At 41.6% G+C, this 24,375-nt stretch overlaps 1 pseudogene; it reads left to right on the forward strand.

The window, feature by feature from the left end:
• Positions 1 to 19,247: 19,247 nt before the first annotated feature.
• LOC139710611 (uncharacterized) lies at positions 19,248 to 23,407 on the forward strand (annotated as a pseudogene).
• Positions 23,408 to 24,375: the final 968 nt, after the last annotated feature.

Here is a 24,375-nt window from a genome sequence, read left to right on the forward strand (position 1 = left end):
CATTGATGAGATATGTTTGAGAATGTGTTTTCATATAATGACGTCATAGTGACGTCACGGTCGACTGATCACTATGATTTTATTAGACCCGTCGTCTTTGGGACATGATACATATATGGTATAAGTTTGAAATTGATAGGAAGAACACTTTCTGAGCTAATCGATACACAAATTTTGTCCAGAAATAAAGAAAGAAGAAGAAGAAGAAGAAGAACACCCAACAAAGAATCCGTACAGATACAGAAGGTGATCCGAGAGGATACTCGGATCACCTAAAAAACCCTGACAAAATGAAACATGGCGAACAACAGTGGATGTGGTTGGCGCCACTGTACGCCACGCGAACTGTGCAGACGATATGCCGTGCTCACTATCTGATAAACGAAGATGAAATAAACAAACGTTACAGAGCGGGGAAACTCGACTGAGCTCGACAACAAAACGCCTCTTTATACATCATTATTATTTTAGTAGTAGTAACTCTTGAGGATTAGATAATTCTTTCCAAAGTTTATTGACAATTTGCTTCGTAGGATGAGGATGACATGCTAGACAAGTAAACGGAACAAGTGAACAGCGTGATATGGAAAAAGAAAGAGACCTATCCCGGACCATCAACATGCGAACGATCAAAATCTCAGTGCTTCCGAATGTGTGAGTCCTGATTAGTTTTCATCCACTATGAGAGGGTGCAAATTTAGTTTCTGACCGACGGTTTTGACAATGAATAAATCCAAACATACGTTACGCTACGTTACGTTGAGTCGTTATCAAGGAGAGTATATTCTATTATGCATTTCATTGTGTTTCTAATAGGTTACCTTCTTGATTTTGGAGATGGTGCAACACAATAAGTCACTACCAGCCTCTGGTTTAGGCAAGTAATCAGTCATGTTCCCTCAATGTTTCTCCATAACGCGTGCTTAACAACCTGTCGAGGCCCAGAAACCTTAATTTTGTTCATTGCTGTGTCTTGTCAATGAAATATTTGCATTCATTAAATTGATATTTCATTGAAATCAGTCCTATTCAATTCATCTGTTTTATTTTTGTTCTTCTACAGAACATAATATTAAAAACGTCTCTTTCGTTAGAGCCAAATCATTCAGTATAATTATGATATGCCACTGTTTATTCCGTTGCCGAACAATCAAAAGCCTCTACATCAGTAAATTCAAGGTTGATCTTTAAATTGGCAACTTATTTCAGAAAACTGAATGCACGGTCTTTCTAATATTATACAAATATACCAGGCCTGAGAGGCTCTGGTTGAAACTATGCGCATGAGGTGACTTCAGTAGCACTATTTTCTGAGGGGCGCAGCCCCGAAGAAAATAGTGCTACTGAAGTCACCGAAGGCACATAGTTTCGACCGGTGCCTCGAAAAATTGGCCTGGTATATTTGTTTTATATCCCTCCCAATGAATTTAAAAGTATTCGACTGCTGGTATTCTGTAATTTACCTCTTTTTTAAGGGCATCTTGCTTTACTTTTCAAGAAGATTGACTAGTCATTCACGCTCGGGAAAGCAGCTCAGCAGGAGGGCAGCGCGTACGCGTACTATGAAGAGACAACTGCGCGCTCAGCCGCTGAAGTGTACTCGGTGCATTGCTGTACAACGTACTGGTAAACATGCGCAAACTGCAAACTCACTACGCGCTTCATACATGCAATACGCCTATCCGATCTGTCAAGTACGTTCGGTTGCCAGTGCGGCGATGTGCGTGCTCGAGCTGACCAACGATGTGACTGTGAGCTGCAGTTGATTGTGTTTTCTGTCGTCTTTCTACCTAGCTGTCATGTCTGTACATGAATATGGACTATCATTTCCTGTTAAAATGCAAGTATACATTGTAAATTTGGGTAGCATTCAGTAACAGCGTATAAGGTTAGATTAGGCACTGGAAAAATTCTAGCAATTAAAGCATCGAGTGCCACTGTAAATTCGAGTGATTCGTACGGTGTTCTAACGTAAACAGGGAACAAGTTAGACTCTAACTTACTCGTTAGACACTCTAAAAAATAATTATTAGCAATGAGATTACGGGAAATAGGGCCGGAGTCTGAGTCTGTCTGTTAGACAGGTAGAACTAACGTTAGGCTTAACTAGCGCTAACGTTAGAGCAGGCCTACTATCTACTGCAGTTTCGTTTGTCAACATCTTTTGGGTGGGTCGCTCGAGTTTAATAGTGAACTGCGAGACCAACTTTCAAACGGCGAAGCATGAACTCCCCAAAGGCCTACGGTACGTCGAAGAACCCTAGCTTGCTTATTGTTGTCTAATTATAGATCTACCATATCGCCTACTCTGTTGTAACGTAGAATGAGGGCTTTATAAGAGTCTGAGTCTGAGTCTCTCTAACGTAACCCGTGTCGCATTGAGTGTACAAATATGCGTGCCTGGTGGTTCTCGCGAAGTGCAGTGATCTAAGGCGCCGCGATACCCATTCATTTGTACATGAAATCTCTCGCGAAGCGAAGGTGCTGCGATTCATTTACACGTGAAATATTTCGCGTCGCGACGCGAAGCAAAAAAGGCGCGAAAATCACCAGCGTGGTATAGTTTTTACCATTTCCCTAGGGAGTATAGTCTTTTTCGCGCACTTGTATGGTAGAATTATGTTTTGTTGTTTACAGTGCTCTCGACCAATCAGAGGACGAGATGCATTTTGTGAGGGATATAAAGGCAAATGTTTGTACTTTTCTGATTTTGTAAAGATCTGATTTTTTAAAACCAATTCATCCAAACTTTATCTAATGACGTGATAAGTTGTTACCTAGTAAATACTATTCAAAAAGAACTTGTTAAATCGTGGAGTGAAAGTTATTCAAATCTTCCTTTTATGGAGGGAGGTCCCAAATTATGCAATAGGACCTACGTTCATCATCTTCATCACGCTCATCCAATGCACGGTCTTGTGAGCCACAAACGCGGGGATGATGTCGAGATAAAAGGCCATTAACATTGCCCGCTTGTGCACACTCATCGTGTGTTTGTTTTATAAATCAAACCAGTAAATAGAGATTGCGCGGGAATCACTGCAGAGAGGTTTTCTTTTATCGCGGGGAGACATCTCAGCGCCTCTTGCTTGCTCTCCAAACCTTCTATAGATTGATATAATAACAATGTTAGTCCGATAAGCCGTGATGCGCGAAAATTATCACGTGGCGACGGAGAGAGTATACATTCTTAGCTGGCAGAGAGGCGCGAACATCTTCATTTATCGTGTCTGTTGAGACTGACGGCAATGTGCGATACCGCTAGATGGTGTGTGTTTGTGTGTGTGTGTGTGTGTGTGTGTGTGTGTCGGAAGCTCCTTGGTCACAGCAGGCGCTGGCATGGTCCTTTTCACTTCTTTCGTAGATCACAGGGGACATGTTATATCGCCTCTCGATCAACCGTCAAAAGTATTGTTCACAGTAAAATATCTGAACAGAGCAGAGACGTCAGATTTCCATCGTCGATTTGGCCACATCTTGTGTACGTTTGCATCTTTGCCAATTTGTGCAGAGAGGGATTCTCCCGCTGACCCACGCTCTCCCCAATGAAAAAGACGTTACCCTCCCGCAAAAAAAGCAGTTGAACAACAACAACAACAACAATGTAATCAAACTTTTTTAGCGAAATCGAACCAATGGTCAAACACAAATTGACCTATTGAAAATCAATCAGTAAGTGTCAAGCATGGTGATTCGTGTCCAACTTTGACAGGTGATCTATGATAACGGGATTCAAGTACAGTCCGACCTCTCCTATCCGGCCTCTCTTTATCCGGATCTCTCTTTTATCCGGATGCGATCTCGGGGTGATTATTTTTTTTTTCAGCCTTATGAAACGAGGTATTTCAAACTCAAACAAAATTCCTACACAAACTCACATGAATTGCATATTACATATTCTCAACAATCTTGAATTACATATTCTCAACATAATTAACATACATTCACATCTAATTTTCATCTAAAAAATCAACATGCATTCAGACATTCACTATATCTAACGTTACCTCCAAATCACCGCAAGAACATGGACAGAAAATTTTTTCATCAAATCAGGGCACGGTACAGGCGATCGTTCATTGAGCAACTAATCATCAGAGAATTCTGAACGCAAACCAGCTGACGAGGACGTGACATAATCAAGCAAAACTTGATACATGTACATGTAGCTACCATTGTTAATAGGCAGCTGCACGTATTAAACATCGAGTGTAGTCTAGTCTCCCACATCCGGCGAAATCCCTTATCCGACATGTCCGGTTGGGAGAGGTCGGACTGTAGAATTTTACAAGAAACTGTATAATGGTATCAGAAGGTAATTACTACTGCCATCTATTCTTATGGTTCAGTGATATGTCACTAAGTAGACCAGTAATTTTCTTTAAAAGTAACCTTGTAACAGTCATTCTAATATTGTTTTCCCCGTTTTTTCTGAGTGAGTTTGATTTAAAAAAAGAATAATAAAAAGCTTTCTATCATTCAAAGGGACAATACTGTTACACTGTGCGGCTATTGAAATTAAATTTTCCTAATCCAATAAAGTACGAGATTATCATCTGGCATCGAAACTTGGCACAGTATATTTAAACATTTTCAAATCAAGTCAGGGCGTCGCAATGATACTCCTGACAGTTAAGGTCCTATAGAGGTCCGTTATCCACACTGATTTTCGAACCCCTTACGAGCAGAAAACGGGAAAAACGCCGTCCGATAACAACCAGCCCAATTAACAATGTATAACCCATTCCTCTCCCACATGTAGACCACATAACACACACACACACACACACACACACACACCAAAAAAAAAAAAAGCCTCGACAAAAAAAAAAAAATGATAGGCTTACAGAATAGAGTTTGAAAAAATCTTGGCCGAGAAAATGACAAATATGTTTGATATTTATCAACATTTAAATTTCGACACTTTAATACTTCTCTTCATTCATGATGAGTTTTGTGGCATCAGATAACACGTTTACAATTTCATGTCCCTGTCTGTTTTTCCAAAAGCTTAGGGTGAAATGCGAACTCGCTTAGTAAAGCGCTGTAAAACCTATCAAAATGCACGACACTCAAGAGTGCGAATCAAAAAGGAAGAGAATTAAAGTTCGGAGGAGAAAAGAGAAAGAGATATAGAGGGAGAAAGAATTAAAAATGAAGGATGAATCAGACGTGCAAACATAAAGTACACTAACTGGAAGACGGAGATTTACGTTTTAGTCCCTGACAGTATCACAATTGTGTGACCGGAAAAATGCTTCGGAAAGAAGCCACTTTGTACGGTGCTTACACAATAGCCGCGGGGTATATTATATCGATGATGATAAAGACATTGTTCTCTCCCTCTCTTTCTTCCGAGAGAGGATAACAACTTCATAAATCACCACCTTTGTGGGAATTTCATTTCGAAAGAAAAAATGCACTCGTACTTTTCACAGGGCAAGACTATTGCTCAAGTCACGAAGTTTTACACGCACTCCCCCTCCTTTTTATCTATTTAGTTTTAAAAAGGATAGGAGAAAGATAGAATTATTAAATAGCAAGGGTTGTGATATCTCGGCCTCATTTTTGTTTGACAAAAGGGCAGAGGATATCAGCCGTGCTCGATGAGTGCCGGTATTCATTATTCTTCATCTCTCTTTAACGGCCGTCTGCCTTTGAGATCAATCAATCACACGTATGATTAAGCTGTATTCTCATGAACCGCATGATTCATCAGCTACGCATCGGCTGAATTGAAGAGGGATGGATCTTAATTATGCCATTAAAGACTTATACACTCAAACTTCAGAGATCCCTTTTCCCAGGCAAATTGCATCCTAAATATGTCATTATCCTTTTTTGAGATCTACTTGGACCCCGGAATTCCCTAGGTAGGCATAAAGTCAACTAATTCGCTCGCAATTAACGTTTGACATTGAATGAACAAAAGGTTGGGTTTTTTTTAACAAAGTCTGTCTGACATTTTGCAAGATTGTTTGTTTGGTGGTTTTTTTTTTCAGATTAACAGAGCATCCTTCGATCTTTCTGTCATTCGTTTAGATAGAAAGAGTAATAGTTTTCAATATTGTTACGACCAAAATCACTCTGAGAATGATCGCACAAAAGAAACAATTAACTAATGTCCAGGCGGTTTATTAACAGTGATATTGTGGGTACAGACTCGTAATCGGTTCTCACATCAGTACAATAATGATCAATAGAAACAGTTACAAATCAGTAAAAAAATCACTTACACTTATTACATGCAATATCCCTGGAAATGTCCAAATACGATGCTCGATGCACAAAGGAATGATCCACGATGCACCGATGAATAATACCTTCGACGTAAATCCAGAGGTGCAGGTTACGATAGTCCAAGGTATAGATCCGGGGTAAAATCCAAGTTATGTGTCCACAGCAAAACGTGCAGAATCCAAACGTTATGACGATCACGTTCAGTTGATGTGTTGAATGATGATTCACTTTATAATGTCCAGCGAGGAATCCAGCCCGTCACAGCTTTGCCGTAACAATGTCCGTTGACACTAAAATGTGGAGTCTATCTCCAATGTAGGCAAATTAATTCTCTGCAGGCAAAATGTCTCTCAGGCCTTATCTCCACAAACTCAGTTTGTATAGCAGGTCAGCAGGTAACACAGGACTGACTATAACAAGTCGCTTCAGAGCCAGAAGTGACGTAACTCTCAGAGCAGAGGTGTTAGGTACTCTGCCTACTGCAGAATTTCTCTGGCTTATATACTATCCATTCACCCCCCCTTCTAGCACATTCTATAACTCTCTCCAACCTACTAGCCAGTCTAAGTTCCAGGAAACTTGGATGACTCACTGCCTAACTATGTACAAAACATCATTGCCAAGAATAACTACCAATCACATTGGGCTACAGGGACAGTGCCTCACTCAGCCAAATATGTTAGCACTTCCCAGAACTTTCTGGAATGGGTGAAATCATTCTAGATTGAGTGAGCTATAATGTATTTCCTGTTACATGCATGTACTGTATAGCTACATTGTATACCACCTAGAAAATTCTCCACTTATCTGGTCAGCCTGTATGTACTATATCTATACCATATGGAATGTTCTCCATGAATCTGGTCAACCTGTGTACATACTCATTAAAACAGCCATGCATACAGTACATCATACATATGTACATAACTACTAGTGTGTACATTTGTGACACCATCCCCCATGGGAAAAAGAAAGCCTTGCTGTAGCAAGGGTTTCTTTTACCTTCACAATTTCTCATTGTTATTTACAACGAATGTGAGGTAAAGTCCTAGTCAAGCAACAATAATCACATACTATCACATGCCTTTTGGATAGCTGTATTAATTCCATGTTCTCTTTCCATGGATACTATTTACAATGATATTGCTTGGATTCTCGGAGCTTATACAATCATATCAAACTGTTTTGCACACATTAATGAATATATATGCTTAACACATACACTGGAAATGATATGCGGTGAAAACTTTTCACCTTTGATACTCTCTTCATGTTACACTCTTGACAGAGCATCGGCAATTACATTGTTTTTGCCTGCCACATGTTTGATTTTTAGTGCATATGGCTGCGTCATCATGCTCCATCTGAACAACCTGTTGTTCTTCATTTTGAACCGGTCTAAAAAGACCAAGGGGTTGTGGTCAGTATAGACCGTGATCTCCCCTTTGCTATTTGTCAAGTACACTTCGTATTGCTGGAGGGCAAGGATGAGACTGAGAGCCTCCTTCTCAATTGTGGAGTACTTCTTCTGGTATGTGTTCAATTTTTTGGAGAAGTAGCTAACTGGTCGTTCAGTGCCTTCTTCATCTTCTTGGAGCAAAACCGCTCCCACTCCTACATCGCTAGCATCTATTGCCACCTTGAATGGCTTTGCGAAGTCAGGAGCTGCCAAAACAGGCTCATTAGCAAGGACTGCCTTTAGTTTCTCAAAGGCTCTTTGACACTCATCAGTCCAGGTGTACTTTGCCTTGCCCTTCAGCAGGTTTGTTAGTGGGGTGACTACAGTGCTGAAATTCGGTACAAATTTCCTGTAGAAACCAGCCATGCCCAGAAATCTGAGCAACTCCTTCTTGGATTGGGGGATGGGAAAGCCTAGTATAGCCTCTACCTTGGCTTCTCTTGGCAATACTTGTCCCTGACCGACTACATGCCCGAGATACACCACTTTGGCCTTTGCAAATTCACTCTTTGCCAGATTAATCACCAATCCGGCCTCCTTGAGTCGATCAAAAAGTTGCCGCAAGTGTGTAATGTGCTCCTCCCACGTGTCACTATACACAAGGATGTCATCAATGTATACTACACAGTGGTCAAGTCCGGCAATGATTTGGTTTGTCAGCCGTTGGAAGGTGGCTGGAGCATTTTCATTTCTAATCTCATCTTCTCTTTCTCCATTTCCAATCTAGCAAGCTCAAGCCGCATTTGATCAGAAATTTGAGCTTGATTTGGAGTGTCAATTTCTTCTTTGAGCTCCATGTGACCAGCTACTAAGTCAAGAATTTCTGCCTTTCTTGCACCTTGTGGAACATCTACATTTACATGCTGTGCAACAGCAGTCAAATCACATTTGCGTAACCTTTGCAAATCTTTGAGGGACAAATCTGTCCTCTGAACAAATGCCTGAACATCCATTGTACTGATTGACATTGTCACACTGTATTACACACAATATACAATTGAACAATCAACTCAACTGGTATTTTGTCTGTACCAATGTTCTGGATTCCGGAACGTTCCAAATTCTATATTTTGGCTTTAAATTCAATTCCCGGACAAGCCCCCAATTTTGTTACGACCAAAATCACTCTGAGAATGATCGCACAAAAGAAACAATTAACTAATGTCCAGGCGGTTTACTAACAGTGATATTGTGGGTACAGACTCGTAATCGGTTCTCACATCAGTACAATAATGATCAATAGAAACAGTTACAAATCAGTAAAAAAATCACTTACACTTATTACATGCAATATCCCTGGAAATGTCCAAATACGAGGCTCGATGCACAAAGGAATGATCCACGATGCACCGATGAATAATACCTTCGACGTAAATCCAGAGGTGCAGGTTACGATAGTCCAAGGTATAGATCCGGGGTAAAATCCAAGTTATGTGTCCACAGCAAAACGTGCAGAATCCAAACGTTATGACGATCACGTTCAGTTGATGTGTTGAATGATGATTCACTTTATAATGTCCAGCGAGGAATCCAGCCCGTCACAGCTTTGCCGTAACAATGTCCGTTGACACTAAAATGTGGAGTCTATCTCCAATGTAGGCAAATTAATTCTCTGCAGGCAAAATGTCTCTCAGGCCTTATCTCCACAAACTCAGTTTGTATAGCAGGTCAGCAGGTAACACAGGACTGACTATAACAAGTCGCTTCAGAGCCAGAAGTGACGTAACTCTCAGAGCAGAGGTGTTAGGTACTCTGCCTACTGCAGAATTTCTCTGGCTTATATACTATCCATTCACCCCCCCTTCTAGCACATTCTATAACTCTCTCCAACCTACTAGCCAGTCTAAGTTCCAGGAAACTTGGATGACTCACTGCCTAACTATGTACAAAACATCATTGCCAAGAATAACTACCAATCACATTGGGCTACAGGGACAGTGCCTCACTCAGCCAAATATGTTAGCACTTCCCAGAACTTTCTGGAATGGGTGAAATCATTCTAGATTGAGTGAGCTATAATGTATTTCCTGTTACATGCATGTACTGTATAGCTACATTGTATACCACCTAGAAAATTCTCCACTTATCTGGTCAGCCTGTATGTACTATATCTATACCATATGGAATGTTCTCCATGAATCTGGTCAACCTGTGTACATACTCATTAAAACAGCCATGCATACAGTACATCATACATATGTACATAACTACTAGTGTGTACATTTGTGACAATATACATGACATTATAACAACTTCAAACCGGTCTGGTGATTCAATACTTCGCAGTGTTCACGGACTTTTACTATTCTGTAGAGACCCATTGATGATCAATGTTGACCTATCAAACGTATTCAGCATCTTCATCTAGATCTAGATCGAGGCGACTGTTTAAAGCTAAAAAAAAAAGAAAAAAAATTCTAATTGAATCAATTTATCATTTGGGGGGATTTGGAAGATATTGACACGTTGACATACACTATCGCTCTCATTTGGGATGGCGGAGATTCAGGTAATAAAAATGGTGGAAATGCAAAAGTACAAGGCTCGCGACCGTAATCAAATTAATGTTTAGGATATTCACCCCCAAGAAGGAGCGAAACAATTCTTGTACATGTACTTCCAACTAGCCGCCAATTCAATGGGGTACGATTTTCCACCTCTCCTTATACCAGTATGAACGTCAACCTGAACTGGCACTATCTTGTGCAGTCTGTGTAGTCATGAAACGTCTCAGTAGGTGTCGAACCAAACGTGACAGGTCATTGTTCACAATGATGCCCCTTTACATTTTAGGCTTTGTAAAACTTTCCACAAACTCACAGTATCTATCATATAATGCAAGCAATAAACTATGAGACAGAATGCGGTTAAAACGATGGTGATAATGGTTTAAAATGAGTGACAAACAACGGGAGGTCGAATTTACCGAACTCACAGATGCAATTAGACATTAATAAGTCCCAAATCAAACGTATTATATGCCAGGTCTTAGCAGATCAACATTTAGAATTCAGAAAAATTTGTTTGATTCTCTTACTTAAGTTTGATATAATTTTCACTCAGCAGAGCCCAGACCTTCTTCTAACAATGATGTGAAAATAAAACTTTACCGGAAAGCTGTTGTTGTTGTTTTTTCTAATAAGATATATTTTTGTAAAAAGGAATTATATATATCTTGAGAAAGTGAGCATGATTCCAATACCTTTCGTCATCCATTTGAACATTTGATTTTAGCCATCTAATGAACTGCGTCTTTCAATATGCTGAGAAATCACACACACACACACACACACATACACACACACAATGGCAACAGTTATAAAGCCGTAGGCAGATGGCTACGCGTGTATAAGATATGCAGCCGAACACAACCATAGTTGAACATACGGTATAGATAAACAGCTAGAGAATATACAAACCTTGATGGGACACTAGGCAGACATTGGAGGCAGAACGAAGGTTAGGAAGGGTGATTATATTGAGAGAAATATGAAAAAAAGAGAAAGCGAGAATTCTAATATCTAGATGCCCATAGATGGATAGATATAGGCAAGGAGAGAGATCGATATGGTGACTGTATGTGACCCTGCATCACAAAACTACCAAAAAAGTAGCCAGACATGGATTTTCAGGTAAGAGGAGATTGTATGATTGAAAATGACGTTTAATTCGATACAAATGGATTTTCCAATCCCATCTAAATTATGGAAAGAATGTAGGCCTACATACTCTGGAAAAGTGTATACTGAAAAAGAGGCTTGAAGTTTAGCGTCTAGTCATGTGCGTAATTTCACTCAGCTGTGCTCTCTGCAATAAAAGATATAAAGCTCCATGGCAACCACTATGAAGAGATTATCGAACTAAACTGAAAGTTTGAACATCATAATTTTAGTAAGCCTACGTTTATTCATGACCGACAGTAAGTTCCACCGCAATCCTTCCAAAAGTTATTAGAGTTGAAAGGGAAAAGTGTTTGAGGGTTTCTAGGGCTCCAAATCCGTAAAGCTTAGAAAGCCTACAATGTACGTCACATCAAAACAAAGTTTTTAGAAAAAAAATGAAAAGAAAACAATATTCCATTCGTTTTACGATACCAAACTTCAGAAATAATCGATATATTAAAGAAGAATAGCTCCTTCAGAAAACATTGAAAAAAAACCCTAAAAATTGACCTGCAGGTTTTTTTTTCACCTATTTTGGGTCCTCACGGAAGATTAGGTCCTGTGACTTTTGGTTGGTTTTATGATGTACGGTCAGAGGCACAATGATATTGCAATTCACTTGATATAAATAATTGTGGACAACGTACACAGCCCTACATCAGAACAAAACGTTAGTCGTGTGAGTGTGTGTGTGTGTGTGTGTGTGTGTCTGTGTGTGTGTCTGTCTGTCTGTTTCTCTTTCTGTGTGTGTATGCCCATGGACATGCCCGTGATTATGACATTCGGTTCAGTGTGCCAAATACTTTTACATCATCAGTTGATCGCCGCTGATACTCGAATACTGATTGCAGTACTCTGTTACTGGATATGGATCCCCGGTCGTTTCACTCAGTACTTAAACCTACTCATAAATTGTGGGAAGCATATAGTGTTTATGAATCTACACTTTGAAGCTGTGCTAACATACACACATATACACTCGTGCAAGATACACCTCAATGTAAAGACTTGCTGAACTACATACGTTCGTCGTCGTCGTCTGGTCCACAGGTCACATGATAATATCATAGAACGTTATAAAGATGTCTGAAAGAGAGAGAGAGAGAGAGAGAGAAGAATTAAAAAAAGGTGAGATAAGAAGGAGTCTGAAAGAAGAGAAGAATTAAACTGAGAAAAATTAAAAGGAAAGAAAAAAGGATGGGAGATGAGCATAAGAAGAGAAGTAGTGGAGGAAATACAAACAGGAGAGACGAACGAAGAAGGGAAAAAAGAGAAGTAAAGGAAGAATACTGAGAAAAGCAGCCCCTAACTGTCTACTCCTGATTCCACACAAGAAGTACAATGAAAACCTAAACAATCATGCTATTGAGGAGAAGGTAGAAAGACGCCAAGGCCCTTCCTGTCTCAAACGAGGCGCCTGGAGAAGTCGCCTTCTTGCCCTGAACAAGGTCGCCATAGCAGGCGAGGTCTAACAACTTCCTCCTATATGTATTGTATGTCAAGCATGTCAAGTGCCTGGGAGAACGTGGAGATGTTGCCTTCTGGCCTTCTCATCCTAAACAAGGTGCCTAAACAGATTTCAACAAATAGCCTTGGTGCAGGGAGGTCTTCCCACCTCCCTGCTTGGCGAGATATTTCAAGCCGCCTTGAAGCATTCACATCTGCTATTAAGGTGCATTAAATAAGCAAATCTCAACAAGTTGCCCTCTCGCCTCGGTAAAGGAGGAAGTCAGCGGCCGATAACGAATGCTCATGGTGATGAAAAGTGGAGGATGTGAAGATTTAATTTCTGCATCAGCAAACCACCAGCGACAGTCATCTTTCTTCACAACCGAGATGTCAATTCCGGCAAAATATCTGCGGCTCAGAAAAGTGAACCTTCGTATGCCTATAGAAGAATGAAGAGAAACTCCCTCCCCCCCCCCCCACAACCTCCCGGCAATGTCCAAAACTGACCATAACTGTCCATTAGGCGGGAAGTTTGACAGGAGAAGGTGGTGTGACCGTGGACTTAAGGGCTAATCCATCGCGGCCAGATTTCTTCGGCCTCCAAGCCCAAACAGGTTAAAATCCCGCCAGTATTTGGGTCGTTGATTAGTGCGCTGCGCTGAAATAACATAAGGGCGTAAAGAATGACAGACCATTTCATTCCAAGTTCCTCCTCTCATACAGGAATTTACGTGGATATAAAGTGGGTGCATTTTCTTTTTTGTAATATGTATGTCTTCTTCTTTTTTTTTTTTTTGGGGGGGGGGGGTAAACTAGCAGGGGAAGGGCGGGGAGGTCATGCAATTTGTAGATGTCCCTTATCTACGTAGGAAATCTAGACAAATAACAACGCTCGGTATAGCCCATAAACATCATTGGCATCTTTTTTTTGGGGGGGGGGGGGGGGTAAATACAAAGCCGCAGCATCCCACATCAGAAATCCATAATCCTAAAATCATTCGATGTGATAGGCGGCTTTATTTCAGTCATCAATTTTGGCAATAAAAATGTCAAAAGATCATTCATGAATATCTCAGAATGTATATGTTGCGATTCTACAGCTTGCGTGGCGTCAGCATTCAATTAAACATTCATTACCATAGCAGCTAGAGGACATTGCCACTAACTTGTTTTCTCTTGTGGTCCGTTCGGGCCACTAAAATCTCTGAATCTGGAATTTTGGTGGCCCGAAAAACGCGGCCCAGAATTGCAGGAAACAAAGATTCATTCTCTGTTTAAGTTGCCCGATCGGGCCACCAAGAGAAAAATTAGATGGATCGACATCAATGTTTGGTGGCCCCGGGCCTCCTCTAACGTCGAGCCCTTTATGAGATATTGGAATGGAAGGAGAATATAGTATATATATATGTAACGAAGAGTCAAGAAATAACTAGTAATGCCTTTTTATTCTATTTTTTATTTTTTGGCCAATAAAGAATGAGTTTTTTGAACTCGAATTTTCGGTGGCCTCCACCTTCTTCAGGAGTCTTTTTTTCCCCGTCAAGACTCCTGAAGAAGGTGGAGGCCACCGAAAATTCGAGTCCAATCAACTCATTCCTTATTAGCAAAAAAATTAAAAAAAATTAAAAAATGCATTACTATTTATTTCTTGATTCTTCGTTATATTGGAGCCAATGCGTGAATTCTCAACATGTTTTAATAATTATATATATATATATATATATATATATATATATATATTATATATATATAATATGAGGAGATCTGATTAGACCTCATAGGCTGTTCTGTCGATAATCATGAACAAGAATAAGGATAGGGTAGGAGAGCGGGTTTCGCGTACACTGACAAAATATCCATACATTGCAGGAAAATTTTACTTTGAGTCTAATCCAACAATCACGGTGAACGAAAGATATGTTTCAAATGCTTAGGGAGGACTCGATTTTTCAGATAATTGACGATGCAACACAATCCATCATTGGAGAGAAGGAAAAAAAAATCTCTGAACTGACCTCTGTTAGTCCCATGCTTAGCTAATGGCGTTTGCTGTAGGAATTCGTTGACAGTTAGGCTTATTCGAAAAAACAATCGTCTTTTTTGTTCTGTTTGTTTTGTTTTGGTTTTTTTTTCACCTCGTGAGTTTCACCTTCGAGAAAGAATGAGAAGAGAGAAAATGGTCATTACATCGGAATAGACTGAGCCTCAACGTCCTGTTCAACGTTGAAACAAACATTGCTGACCCCAGGGCGAGAAAATAACGCCAAGTTTGCGCCAAGGCTCCGAGGTTAGAGTGACCATGAAGCTTAGAGCATAATACTAAGAACACAAAATGAACGCCTATACGCCATGGACAAGCGGGGAGGTGAACGACTCACGTGAAACAAGCGAGTACCTCGCTGCAGAAGATTCTACGTCTTAATATACAAGCTGTTTGGGACCTCTTTTGTTCGGTGTAACTGACCACAAGTGAAACATCGCCCCCTCGCGTCCGCAATCCTCAAATGCGCGCTCTTCTCGAGAAGCTGCACACGAATGCAGCTGCCCAGTGCATGCGTGTGTGAGTTGGGGCAGTCTCACCTCCCTGGTTGGGGGAACGAGGTACTAGTAATCCTCACTTCCCTAATCATACACTGCATCTCTCCAAAGAGAGTAGGCAAAGCCTTGTTCCGGAAGGACACTGGTAGAGACAGAGAAGATGGTTATCAAATATCACACAAGTTATTACCTAACCATGCATAATATTTTTTTTCCCGCTAATGTTACTATACCGTTCGGATGTGTTACCTGGAGAGGTGCAATTTTTCAGGACAATGTATTGATGAACTTATTATCATTATGTCAATCAAACATCACCTGAAAATTCATCTGCTGATGCGTAAGAGAATCAATGCTTGTATCGTTGCCTTTGTTGTTGTTTTAGTCAATTGACCCGTTTTACTGCAATGTAACATGAAGTTGTTCAATAATATTTTTGGTAATTACTGCAACACCTTATCTTTATCTGAGTTTAGTGCATTCTAAATAATGAAAGGCATTTTCTTGCCACAGTTTCTACAAAAAAAAAGGCTTGTAATTTTTTCCTTTTTTTGGGGGGGGGGGGGTTGTTTTTGTTTTTTGAAATGCAATTACGCAACAGTCTCACATCCTAAATGACAGTGTACCGGTGTATCTGACTAATCATTATTTAAAAGTCATTCAGCAGCGAATAACGTTATGTTCTACACACCACCAGCTAACTCCAATTTATCTCGAACAGTTTGTCAACCACCCCCCCCCCCCGAAAAAAAGAATGATAATAATAATGTCAACTAATATCAACGGTGACGTACCAAACGATGTGTCGCAAAGTTAGGCAATTTTTGGGCCTGCCAACGATGTGCACGTATCAATAATGACCCAAGTCAGTCGAGAGAGGGCGACATTGAATAATAGAAAAGAATGCCTAGGGCAGCTCATCTATTGTCAATACAGTCGTGTACACGTGGATGGACCGGGTGAGGAATGCCAAGCCGGCGTCTTCGAGTACTGCAGGTCACAAGATTGCCGCGGCGATTTTCTTTCTCTAAAAATTGGCATGAAGCCACTGTTGTCCTTTCATGCTCGGGCGTTTCTTGAAGTCAGCTGGCCTGAATGTAACTGCAGCTTCAAATTTTGGCGCAAATTTGCCCCACGTGGTTTTAAAAGACCAGTATGCAATATTGTCGTTTCTTTTCCAGAATGAGGCTCGGAGGTAGCCGGGCTGCGGAATGATGGCTTGTCGGAATCTCGTACTTATCTTTTTTTCCGAGATCATCTATGTAGTGATTTAATCATTCGAACCGTACTGTACTTTAATGCAAGGAATCAAAGGAAACAGAAAACAAAAACGAAAAGAGGAAAAGACGAATCCCTGTTTGACAGCCCTGGAAAACTGACGCTAGAAGAATATGAGCAATACTCATAATTACGGGGTGTCAGATATTAAACGTATATTACCCACCGCCCTGCTCACAGCGGGGAAGGAGGAAGGGTTAACTCTCATCCATATTATTCACATATTTCTTTTTTCTCTCTTTCTCTCCCTCTTTCTATTCCGTCCAAAGACATGGATAGAATCGCATACATACAAGCTTTGGAATGGATCGAAGGGAAAACGTGATGGAATTTCGGTCCCTACTCTCAAAAAAAATCCCATCGCGATAGCTTACAGATGAGAATTGTTTCCCACGGTTTTAAGTGCATAATATGTTGACGGCAACACTTGACTTTTAATACCACCCGTCTTGTTTGCCGGAGCGCGCCGTACCCAGCCAGCTCGCCTTCTATCCAGGGTGGATAAAAAAAAATAATGATATTGCAGGTATGTGAAGGTGGGGTATTCGGTGTAGATCACACAAATTTCGAACCTGACTTGTGGTTGCTATAGTTATCAAAGATCTGCTTGCCTTTCACACGTCGCATGTGGTTTTGTTGATACTCTTCGTCTTTTTTTTTTTGGGGGGGGGGGGGGTGGCTGGGGCTGGGGTTTTATTTACTAACTTTTGTGTTTCTTTCTCTTTATTATAAAAAGTGTCGTTTTGAGAAATAAAAATGGAGGAATGATGTTTCTTACAGAAAAGGTTGTCGGGATATGATAGGACAACACTTACCAACGTAATCTCCCCCATAATTTCTTAAACTTTATAAGACATGCAGATGTTGAGTTTGTCCATTACCCCCCCCCCCCCAAAAAAAAAGAGAGAGACAGAGAAAAAGGTATAAGAATTGATCTTTTGACTGCTGTTACCCACTGCCAGTTTGTGAGGACGTATAGTTAAAAGAGGGGTAGAATCAGGGTACAGTCAAACAGAGTAAAACACACAATCCACACTCGCCCACCACCACCTCCTTGGACCCATCGCCCGAGCGCTGTGTTTGAACACAGATAAGGGAGGCTTGTTCGGGCATATTATAAGATGAGCGTAGTGCACGTTCGAGATTTATCAGCTCGTGTGCCGGACCCATCGAAAAAATATATATATAAAACTCCCTCCGTGTTTGATTTTCCCATGGTCTCTTTGCAAACAACAACCTTAAAGAGCCTACAAATACTTTGAGCAAACATAATACGAGACATCGCTCACGAATCCACGGGTATAACAAAATGGTATGACATGGCTTCCTATCTTTATCATGCATGTTTAAAAAAAAGATAAAACAAAATGAAATCACCTAACTGATGATTCTCAGCATCAAATTGAACGAAACCATTAGAATCTTTTCAGAACAATCTTGAAGAGACACAACGATGTACCTATTAGCATATTGACCCCTGTTCGAAAAAAAGAAGAAGACATGTATCGATTACCAAGAATTACTTTTATCAGGATTTGCGTATAGACTTGTTTTCTGATTGCGAACCGCTTTTAAAGCGATGCAAGTTTGGGATATCAGCGGTGCTTGGCCGTATATTAGAACAGTGGTTATGATCAAATTATATATCATATACAAAACAATTATACATGTGAGTGTGAGTGTGTAGGTAATAGCGAGAAAAACACATTAAACTGTAAATATTGATTTCATGGGGGTTTAAACCTGAGATTTCAAGCGTTAACACCTATAGTCTCAAACGTCAGACATGTAGTATGTACCAATATGCCTGACGGGGTGTGAGCCTTTGGATAGCCCCGTGCGCTTTCATAATTTCAGGGTATTAGCTTCAGCTTAGAAGTTGTTTACCAGAGTGATGACAATAGGAAATAATAAGCGAATAGTGGTGGACGTGTTTTGGACTTCCCGATATTCGACTTGTTCCCACGGTAAGGGACCTGTTTGGCTGCCTCAGCCTTTTACTGGGTGCGATTTGCATACGATTGTGGTTACTCGCTCGCTTCATCAATTTATCTTTCTCTTCTTTTTTTTTTTCTACTTTTTCTGCCCTTTTCTTCGAGTTCTGTTTTCTTCTCTCCCTCTCTTTCTCTCTCTCCCGTGACTTGTGCGTACGAGACAGCCGTCGCAGCACAAGGCGAACGGCGTGCCACGACACGGAGAAAGCAGTTTTTTTTCCTCCTCGTGTACTGCATGCATAGCGATACACTTGTTCCTCTACCACTGCATGCCGAGCGACAGGTGGGCGGAGCTTACTGTCACCTGTACGCACGAGGCAATAACGGCACGTGCTAATAGAGAAGGAGTGAGACGTCCACCCTGCGCCCATGCCTTCGCAAAGTCAGCCTCCCATATCGAAACATCACGCGACTGAGCAACCAATGAGAGCACCAACCTGAACGCAGCGGACCAATCAGCGACCGGTAAAAATGTTCTCCTTCTGTGAGTGACTTGGGTTTGCAGCATGTCGCGAGACGCCATAAATCTACACGGGACAATCTATTGTTGTGTCGAGGAATGTCAATTCGAGGCTTTATGGAGCGCATTAAGTCGGTCTGTGGGAACATCGCTCGTTCGCAATTCACACGAGAAGAAAAGCGTGAGGGGTTAGTTATCAGCACACGACGAAGGTGAATTCCATCAGATACTGACGAAGCCCAGTCGTGAGAGACAACCGCTCTGCCACTCTCGTGCGAGACTTCGCTCCACCACTCGAATCACTGGTGGCTCGCGCACATCATCCGCGTGCCTCTACTGAGCCGAGTGACCAACGACCAGCTTCTTCTACCACTTTGGAAAAATAACTCGCCTTGGCTTTTAATGTGCTGTCGCTCACTGTTCATTCTTTCTGTGATTATTTACTGTCTTCCTGTTTGGATTTAACTGTTCATCATGCCCGTGGATACCAAGCCAAAGATTCATGAAGGCCGAAAGGTATTTAATTACCTTCTTTTTATTTTCTTTCTATATAGGATGTTAAATTTTTGACTGCCTTCTCAGTTCAGATTCGATTTCGTGATAGCTTGCGACGGCTTGCATCACCATCACGAACAGGTTTCTTCTCGCTGGTTGAGTTCCAGATGTGGAGACAGTTGACAAGTTGTCATAGTGATGATACACAATGTATAGACCTATCTCGATTATTCATACGAGTTTTTCGGTCATAAGTTATTGCTCTCTCACCATTGTAATCGTCAATTGTACTTTATTGTTTTCTTGTAATCAAATGTTTGTCTTCTTTTCTCGTTTGCCAACAGTCTTCCAAGCCATTGATGGAGAAGCGGAGACGTGCTCGAATTAACGACAGCCTTTCACAACTCAAGTCGCTCATTTTGGAAGCTACCAACAAGGATGTAAGTATTTGGGAGCTTTTATTTCAAGCTAGTTGCAAAGTTTGGACAATTGATTTTCTTATCGATTCATACATTTTCATTAACCTGTTTTCCAACATCAATGTTGCTGCAACATATCCCCATTTCTTAATGTTCTTCCACTTTCCTTATTCACTTTTCCACTGTTCATACCCAGTGATTTGTACTACTTCAGTGACTTTCAATACTAACTGGAAGTCATAGCCGTAATATATAAGGGGGCTTCCCGTCGAAATGACGCGGGTATAGTAGTACATGTACTAGCATGACTAGTATTAAGGTAATGGTGTCAAAAAAAAAAAATGAAAATCCCTTTTGCGCACAGGTGATTTCGCAATAACCGTCATTGTGTATTCGTACGATGCGCTGTTCGGTGTGATGATAAATAGCGAATGCTGACGGTAAAAATGTCAGAGGAAGTTTGATGTGGATTTCTTTTTTTAATTCGCGCGCGCGCGATTTGTTTTAAAACTGCACGTTTCAAACTACCATGTATTCTTTAAAATGGTTATGTTTCCATGGGAGGAAGTGGGGCGGATTTTACCTTGTCAGTTGTATTGTGGGCTTTTCTTAATTTTTTTTTCTTGGTTGTTGTGACTAGTGTTTTTTTGTTTGTTAGCTTTTTCTTCCTCGTGAAATTAACGGGCAATGGTTGCGATCGTCTCGTTTATTTATTTTCTTTTTTTTGCACGCATCTGTCCAGCTCGCTACATATAAAGTTGAAGTTGTAGAAAGATTAAGAACATCCAGTTGGCCCATCTTGACCCCACTGTATCCATTAAAACCTTCTTCTATACTGCTTGAGATAGTATGCTGTCGGGTATGAAGGGAGGGAGCGCGCCAAAATCATTTGGAAAATCCCGCGCGGTGGTCGAAACCCACTGACCATCTAAATAGACCGCCTAGCTTATAAGAAACCCATTTTATCGATCCACTCAATTGCCGCCTGTTCAGGATAGGAGCGACGAGCAATTTGGCAAATTGTTCCTTCTGCGAAATGAACGGATGGGACGGAGCGACTGATGTAATCCGAAACTCGTGAGAATAGTCGGTGATGTGTAGTCACCTCCCCGGGAGCGCACGCGACCCGCCGAATAAAGTACCCGCGACACCCTTGTCTCCGTTGTCATTCCTATGCCGCAGCTCATTTAGGCACCCCCACCCCACCCCATCTCCCCGGTCTCTCCTCTCTCTCTCTCTCTCTCTCTCCTTGATGTCTCAATTCCATCGCACCTCTATCTTTTTGCATTGCTCACTTATTTATATTTATTAATTTAACATCAGCGTAATTATTTCAATGTGCATTGGATTTTTTAAATCTTTATTTCTTGATGTGGTTGTTGAAAGTCTGATCGTTTCGAAGATGTTTGAATTGCCCAAAGTAAAATACCTGTCAGGGGTTCATACTTAAATTTAGGAACAAGATGAAGATATCTGAGCGCTTTTGTATCTTTAAAAAAAGCTCTTTGTCTCCCCAAACCATCAACTGGAATGAAAGTTTCCTTTTCTTCAGCCTTCATAATGGAGAAATGGGATTATCGCCTTTTCACAGCTTCCATTGCCCTATTCCCCTCCTCTCCCCCACCCTACGTGGTGGTGAGCCTCATTATTCTGCTGACCACCAACCCATTGCTGCTGATTGGATGGGTGGCGATCGATCGCGCACGAGGCGCGCAAGTCAAATTTGCACGAGGATGAAGGATCGAGAAAGAGCTCATTGAAAATCCCCCACGCGTAAGAAGAATCTCTCCACGCCTTCCCTTGTTGGGCAATGCGGCCAAGTACCGCTGGGCTCTTTTCCTTTGTTTCCTACATAACGAGCGTGTCATCACCGACCGCATTTGCTAGACCCCCCCCCCCCCCCCCCCCCCCCCCCCCAATATAACCCCCTCCTTGTGCTCACCCATCCATAATCGTTGAATTTTAGCGCGTGTTTTCAAAAAGGTTTCCCGCTCCTGAACACACCGTCTTGACCATGTCTTTGTCTTCTTTGTTTCCTTACACAGAGCTCCAGACATTCCAAGCTCGAGAAAGCAGACATCTTGGAAATGACTGTAAAGCATCTGAGGACGGTACAGAGGAACCATTTGGCAGGTACATAGCCAGAGCTGCATGATTTCTCCTGTCTATTGTCAACGTATCAGTGTTGCTTGTTCACAGGAAATTAGCAAGAAAATTTGACTTTCTGCAAATCAAAAGCATTTAATGTATTTGCAGTAAGAAAAAAAAATCCAAACAAGACCCTAACGAAAGACAACAATTTTCAGTCGCATTTTTCCTGATGCTCCAGTGTAGTTTGTGATGCTTGAGTAATTTCTTATTCCATCTTTTAGGAAATATGTAATGAAGGAATCGCTACCTGTCAAATTGAAAAAGAGTTTGATTGTTTGATGTGTGCCTGACGTGAATGCGCTAATGTCTAACGTGCGGTTTCACTATTTTATCTTTCTTCCGCAGGCTCCTCGCACTTCCGATCCCAGCACCGTAAGTCGATTTCGCCAAGGCTACAGCGAGTGCATTCACGAGGTCGCCCGTTTCTTCACTAACATCGAGAATATGGGCAAACGCCGACATGCGCCTCTCTCTCATCAACCATCTCGCCAATTGCTGCAATCCTCCAACATCTTCATCGCCGCCCGCTACGCAACCGTCACCGCCGACATCGCCGGTGTCCGTGTCGCCAATCGCACCTCTCCACGTCGGCCAGCCAACGGTGACGGTGCCCTCGCCGGCCATCGCGGCTGCCGCGGTCAATCTGCCCTTCAGGGGTCCCAGCCAGTGAAAGTACAGATCTCGCCCGCCGGAACAGTGACGACGTCCACCGCGTTGACAACCACAACAAACATCGCCGCCTCGCCCGTCCAACAGCAATTTGTGCAACACCACATCGAGGCCATGAGCCCCACTGCTACTAACACTGTTGCCGCTGCCACGCCCGCTCAGGTCGTGTCGGGAATTCCTGTCGGGATTCCGGGAACACTCCCCTCCGGTGAAATCACGCTGGTACTACCTCCCCAGGCTCTTGCCGGTGGGCAGCTGCCGAGCCATTTCATTCCCGTGTATGCTCAAAGCCTTGCTTCTCCAACCATATCGCCGGCTACTGCGTCGGGACCTATCTCTGCCGAATCGCCCAAGGCCTACGCTCAGGTCCATTTGAACACACACCAACAGATCACGGCCGTTCAGGCCCCGACGCTCGTGGCGGTTCCCGCTCCATCGCAGGCGGGCAACACCCGTGACAAGGCAAGTCAAACCCGCTCAGCAAACTGTTCCCGAACCGCAGTCGCCACCGAAAACCGTGCTTCAGGCAGTTAACGTTCAAGCGGTGGTTTGAACAGGAACAAGTGTGGAGACCTTGGAGCCGTCGTGAATGAACTGACGCTCGAATTAAGGATATATCTTTAAAATGCCGTGGCAGTTGATAAAGACTTTTCAAAAAGAACAAAGTCATTGTCCACATTCTTCCAGTGTATTGTGATCTTCCATTGTATTCACTCTAATCATGACTTGAGTTTCACGCTGATTCTGAAGTATTCAGTATTTGTCCCATGCAAGTGATCTTCCATTGTATTCCCTTCCAATCATGACTTGAGTTTCATGCTGATTCTGAAGTATTCATTATTTTCCCATGCAAGTGAAGTATATAAATGGTATTCTCAAAGTGATACTATGTATGGGCAGATGTATTCAAAAACGAAGTGTTCTATGGCTGTAGAGCTAAATCACTCGGTATACAACAAAGAAATCTGGTAATACATGGTATTCCTGCATTCAACATTCCAGTGCTTCCAAATGTATTCAGGATCAATACTTGTTATGTAGGCTGCTGAGACATCATTCTTATAAAGACAAAGATTTCTTAGATCCCTTTACTCTATGTGAGGCATAAATACCCCTGTATTTATAGATTTTGAATGTACATTCCGATGTATCACATTATCACCTTCTCAAGAGTGAACTCATGTGGCGGTTCTTTCAGCATCTTATATAAATAACTCACCAAGTTTTTATTTATCATTATTATTTACAATTATTATTTGCAGTATGTGACAATGCTTTTCGCAACACTATCATACAAACGCAGTGTGTCCAAACTTCTGTTTTTATTCATTATAATCTACAGTACGTTGTGACTTGGTTTGCTGTGAAAACAAACTCCCAAAGTTCTGCCTTTGCCTTAATTTTACATGAGTGCCTTACCTCACCCTCCATGGATGGGCACGCATTCTCCGATAAAATGAAAACAAAATGTGGATAATGTGTTAGTACAGCTATAAACCAAATCCTGACCTTTTCGTAGTGGTGCCTTACCTTTTTCCGTTGTTCGTTGAATTCAATGTGT

This window comes from Diadema antillarum, unplaced genomic scaffold (genome assembly GCF_040938485.1).
Source record: "Diadema antillarum isolate AM-2024a unplaced genomic scaffold, OU_Dant_1.0 seq00001548_RagTag, whole genome shotgun sequence".
NCBI classification, from domain to species: Eukaryota; Metazoa; Echinodermata; class Echinoidea; order Diadematoida; family Diadematidae; genus Diadema; species Diadema antillarum.